The sequence below is a fragment of the Podarcis bocagei genome, assembly GCF_964188305.1.
Source record: "Podarcis bocagei genome assembly, chromosome: 7".
Classification (NCBI taxonomy): Eukaryota; Metazoa; Chordata; class Lepidosauria; order Squamata; family Lacertidae; genus Podarcis; species Podarcis bocagei.
In genome coordinates this window covers 57,589,714-57,595,713 of record NC_138132.1, presented here as the reverse complement: position 1 = coordinate 57,595,713, position 6,000 = coordinate 57,589,714, and the positions used below count along the sequence as shown (strand labels likewise).

Here is a 6,000-nt window from a genome sequence, read left to right as displayed (position 1 = left end):
AAGGCTCTTAATGGATATGGTTGCTTTGGGCCTGGGCCTTGCAAGCAACCCTAGCTCAGGAGTAGCATCTGCATCTAAATCAGACATTGTATGTGAGCGACAGGACAAAAGCAGTGCCCTTGTAAATGCAGACTAGGAAGATTGGGCAGAGCCAGTTTTGTGTAGTGGTTATAGAATGTGGGACTGGGACCTGGGAGACCAGGATTGAAATCCACACTCAGCCATGGAACTTACTGGGTGGCCTTAGGCCAGTCACTGCCTCTCAGCCTAACCTACCCACAGGGTTGTTGCGAGGACAAATAGGGGAGGAGGAAAACTATGTACACTGCCTTGAGTTCATTGGAGGAAAGGTGGGGTATAAATGCAGTTAAATAAATGAGGGTAGGGCCAGCAAAGATTCTCTCCCCCCCCCCATTTGATGATGTTTTTGGTCTCAAAATGTTCAGGATATGGGCCATCCCAGCAGTTTAAGCTACATGGCATAGCATCCTCACTTCCTTCTGTAGGCACATTCAGCTGCCACCTATACTCAACATCTGTACGATATGTCGTTCCGAAGCGCCATACTTCCCCACTGAGACCAAAAGGCCTTCACAGTGGTGTTGAGTGGGGATGCAATTCCCCAGGGAGGATAGGTTTGTGAGTTAATTTTTGACTTGCACACAATCTTGATCTTCCCTCCGTAAATTGTTCCTGCAATGTCAGAACCCCTACAGTAGGGGTAGTTGCACTTCTGTAGAGCAGGGCAGGGTCTTCCCAATGTCTTTGCCCTCCCTCTTCCTGTGCAGCCACCTCCTTGCCTTTGTGGGTTTTGGACAACTTGCCTGTCAGGGATGGGGCTCAATTTACATTTTAACATTAATCTAAATTACAGTTCCTGAACCAATACACAAAAGGAAGCACGGCTATCCTTGGAAATTTCTCACTTCTCCAAACTTAGCAATGCAGTTCTCCAACCAAAAAATGAAGAAGGAGAAGGAGAAGGAGGAGAAGAAGACGACTTTATTAGGGGAGACTAGGAACAAAAAACACACATATAAGTGAAACTAATATAGCAAAGATGAATTATGGGGGAGGGGGGAAACGCTTGCAAAAATGCACATATTAAGAGAAATGCACAAATTCACCTTTTTTCTAAACTAAATGTCCCAAATACTGTAATCTTTTCTCATAGGGGAGTTGTTCCACCCCCTTGATAATTTTGGCCACTATTTTCTGAATCTAAGCTGGTTATGGTTTGTTTGTTTGTTTGTTTGTGATACGGAACGGAAGGGGGGGGCTCCTTTCCCCCTTCCTTCTAGGAACATCCGAGGCCCCGCTTATTCCTATGGCCCCGCTTTAGCCAATCACAGCCATGCATTCGTCCTGCAGAAGCTAGCTCAGGGAGCTCCTGCACGCCTCTGGCAAGCTGCTGACGGCCCCCCACGGCGAGAACAATGGATCCGAAACCAGGGACCTCCTGTTACAATGTATCCATTCTGTTTCTGCTTTTGCCCTATAGTACAGAATGGGTTTGAAATCATTGAAATCTTTAGAAATTGATATAAAATCAACCGTAACTCCAACTTCTTCGCTCTCAGTGTCATTCAACTCAGTTCCTCGTGGACTCCATGATGCTATCCCTACTTCCATAATCCCCGAAGCGGCAGGTCACGTACGCAGGAACTTCTTAATTTGCCAAACCTTCCCTCTAGGCAATATTAGGTGGCAGACGATGCATATCTCTGACCCATTGTCTTGCCACCACCGGTACTCAATAAATGTGTATCTATGTATATTTCCCGCTCCGCATATCCCCCCTCCCTCATCCGAAAATGCTAATTAATGTAATCCCACCTTTTCATAATGTATTCATGACGTGTAAAGTATATTCATGATGTAACTTGTGAAACCCAACCTTCCCATAATGTATTCGTGACGTTTCATGCACTGTATTCTGGGATATGGAGGGAAATTTCAAAAGTTCATGTCACCCCTTTCTCTGGGTTCAATCTCGCCTTGAACCTGTTGCGCAATAAACTTGGATCTTCTGCAGTTTGCTCCTGCGTCCGGCTGAGCTCATTTTCTTCCGCAGGGACCCACGGACTTAGTCCGATGAGCTGGGTGGCAGAGTAACCCCGCACCCAGATTTTAGCCGTAACAGTTTGTTTGTTGCAGCACAGCTTTACCATTTGGCTTTTATTATTTTTAAATACAACAAATACATATTTTGAATGCCACAAATAAATACCTTTTTATTTGCAAGTTCTTTCAAGGAAACATTATTGAAGAGGGCCCACATTGACAACAGTAGCAAGGGGGAGGGGCAGAATTAGCTATTCGCCTCCACACACAAAGACAAATTATTTCTTATAATTAAATGCATTCAGCTTTGTCTGTCAGGAGCAACGGAAATGCCAACGAATCCTTTCAGAGCTCTTCAAGGAAGGGGAAAAAACCCGCTGCTCCTGTGAATTTAAAGTACTGGAATGATTCATGTATTCTATTTTTATCACTCATATCAGATGAAATACTCACCCCAGATTCTTCCAGTGGGCACCTGCAATTAGCAAATGAGCAAGAAAAGTTTAGGACTTTTTCTGTTATTGAAAAGCAGGATTATTTCAAGCAAAATGACCGTGACATTCTGTATTCTCAAGGACTGGACGAGAATAGCATTTTTTTAAATAAAAAGATTAAGAGTTTATGTAAGGATAGGAAGACGGGTAATTGCATCATAACTCGGTGTAATAATTTATTTCTACTGGTAAGGGTTGTGGGTGGTGTATAAGAATATTTTCGTAGTAAAGATCCGTGTCTGCCATAAAAACACCTTCAGGAAATGGCCTACACTAGAGTATCACTCAGATCAGTGTTAGTACGAGTTTGGCAATTTCATTTTTGCCTTTCATTGATGATCAAAATAATGTTAGAAAGATCCATAGAAACAGAATGAGTGAAATGTCTGAGATTCTAAAGAAAGGGCTAGTTTACTACAGACTACCTTTAAAGTGATGTCTTTCACCTTGTAATTCTTCTTACTTTGACATATTATTTTCTCACTTTGTCCCCAGAACCTCCTGGAGTTGTTTTGGTCACTACGGAACAGCATTTAGAATTGCAACTTGGGTGCTTAATTAATATGCAGCAGAGTATGGAACTCACAACACCCAGCAACAGAAAGAAAAAATCCGCAAAGGAGAACAAGAATATGTTATACAGAGCTATATATTCTTACTCATATCTTCATTTCAATAATGTTTAAATGCAGGTGTGGGTCTACTCCTGAACAATTCCAGGAAAACATGAGCAATGTCAGTTCCTGGAAATCTGAAGCAACATGGAATCAAGGGCATTCAGCACCTCTCAGGATTGAGGCCCTTACATGTGCCAAATGTTGAGGCTAAGGGCACTCAGCTAATTAATGAGATAAGGTTGAATCTTCTTAGCTTTATCAGTCAGGGCTTAATAACATCATTGTACCCTCCACATTGTGGGATATGGGTCTTTTCTCCTGCTGTGACTTATTAACCCCAAATGCAAGGACTGCAAAAAAAGAGGGGGAGAGAGGGAGAGCGGGGGTGATTAGTCCACATACTCATCAATCACCACAGCTTATCATCTGTTTAATCATCTAATTAACACAGAACTGCAAGTTTCAATAGTATATAGTATATACTTCCCACAAACATTGCTGGGAAGGTTAGTGCCAATTTTAAAAGACTTCATTGCACCTTAGAAAGAATATATGTGTTCATCTGAAACAGGGATGGGAAAACTGTGGTCCTCCAGATGTCACAGAACTACAACCCATCATCTCCAATCATTGTCTGTGCTGGCTGGAGCTGGTAAGTTTAGTAACACCTGGAAGGCACCTGTTTGGAGAAGGCTGCTTTGTGCCATTGTTTCCTACAATCCATTTCCTAACATAGAGGTAGCCAATGAAGTGCCCTCTAGACATTGGGCTCATCCAGACTGCCACTTGTCCTGCCACTTTCCACCAGGAAAACCCAATATTTACAGCTGAATTGGAGCAAATGTCAATTGGCTTTTCCACAGATGGATGTTTGAGCCAATTCAGCACTTTCCTGGGGAAAGTGGTGGGGCAAACAGAAAACCACATGGGCCTGTGCCAAGAAAGCACAAGATAAGTGCAAAACTGTTCAGACCTTTGCATTCTAGGCCTGGGACAAGTGGAACTGTAGATGAGCCCATTGTTGAACTACAAATACCATCAGCTCTGATCATTGGCTGGGGCTGATAGGAACTGGAGTTTGATGGCATTTGGAGAGACGAAGGTTCCCCATTGATTACCTAAAATATAAAGCAAAACTTCTTTCACCCGCCCTCCATGTATTCACCCAATGTAGTCCTGTCTTTTCACTTGCAACACACACACCCCAGATGTGCCCCAAACAGCCTTGTGATCTTGAACTGTGGATGATTCAGATTCAGAATTCTAGGCTTACACATTGCCCAGGAATCCTGATCATTGTCTGCTTTAAGCTTGCAGGATAAAATTTCCACTCATTACTCTAGTTGAGGAGGTAGAGAGAGGGAAAGAGAGGGGAGGGGGGAGAGGGAGAGCAGAAGCTTTTAATTAAACCTGCCAAATTGTGACTTTCTTGCAACTTCAATGAGATGCCCTCTGGAAAGGAAATAATTAATCAGGAAAGGCTCTCAGATTTAAAAAGTTATGCCCTGCTATCACACTGGTCTGTATCATATAACAGGTTTATGGGGTGACTTATTTGTATGGTATTGTAGCAAGCTCTTTCCTCTCTCCCTGCCCCCTTTCTTAGATTTCCTAGCTGGGAGATGGGGGACCAAGGTACATTTCTGCCACATTATTGTTACTCAAAACAACAGCAGGATATGGGGCAGCATATTGGCTGAGTTATGAATCATGAAGAACCAGAGACTGCTCAAATCTCATCTCTGCCATGCATTCTCTTCCACAAGCCCCTTGCTCTCAGCCTCAGTTGTGTTCCCCTCCCATCTGAAATATGGGAGTAATAGCACACTTATAAAATTGTAAGGGTTGCAACCAGATAATGTAGAGGAAGTGCTTTGTATACTAGAAACAGCCATACAAATGCTAATAATGATTATGATGATTAAGAGGAAAAATATTAGATCAGAGAATGTAAGCTCCCTGGGGCCAGAAGCAAAAGTGGCAAAGCAATGAATGCAAATTTTATTTTTGTACAGTTTCAACACACACTATTCTCTATCCACCATCCAGGGAAACAGGAGACCAGTAGTCAGGTTGATGGGAGTTGTAGCCCAACAATATCTACAGCAGGGGTTTCCAATCTGTGGTCTATGTCTGTGGATTTGTCACTGAAGATGGGCAATGGCACATCCATCACACTGAAAATTGATTTTTAATTGTATTTCTTTTGCCCCCTTTATTTCTTGTTCTACATTTTATTGCATTACTATGGAATTAGAACTACTGCAACAGGTGGAAAAATCATTAAGTGCTCCACCAAGACCCTCAGCAATGTTCAAGTGGGAGATGAGGGGTGGGGGGAAAGTTTGGGAACCAATGGTCTCGAGGGCACCAGGTTAGGGAAGGCTGCTTTGAGGGATCACCAATTGATAGCTCCATTAGTTCCTTCTTACTCTTTCCAACACCCACTCCAACACACCACCTAGCAGTAATCTGTCTTTGGCAATTTTGGATTGCCATTGAAGACTAAACTGCAAGCCCAGAAAATTCTTTTCCTTGAGTTTGTAAGGAACTTTTTGGTAATTTGCCCTTTCCTCTTAATGAAGTTTGAAAAGCAATTATCGCATCGAACAGAATGCTAGCAAATGAGCTTTGTGCCTGATGCTCCTATAGCATTTGATCAATGCCTCCTGATCCTTTGCATAGCACGGCACAGATGGCACCTAGAAAATCTCCCTGCAGGCTGAATATCCAATGGAAATAACAGCAGAACTTTTTCAGCTGTCTCTAAGTTTCCCCTTTGGACCAAACTGAAGCTTTGTGACTTTAACAGTAATGATTCCATG

At 42.8% G+C, this 6,000-nt stretch overlaps 1 long non-coding RNA gene across 1 annotated transcript in view; it reads right to left on the bottom strand.

Moving 5' to 3' along the window:
* Window positions 1-2,208: 2,208 nt before the first annotated feature.
* The window catches only part of LOC308590948, a 17,331-nt gene continuing 13,539 nt past the window's right edge, over window positions 2,209-6,000 (bottom strand). The window contains exon 2 of the long non-coding RNA XR_014009961.1: window positions 2,209-2,441. This is a non-coding gene — a long non-coding RNA (uncharacterized lncRNA). The remainder of the gene's footprint in view (window positions 2,442-6,000) is intronic.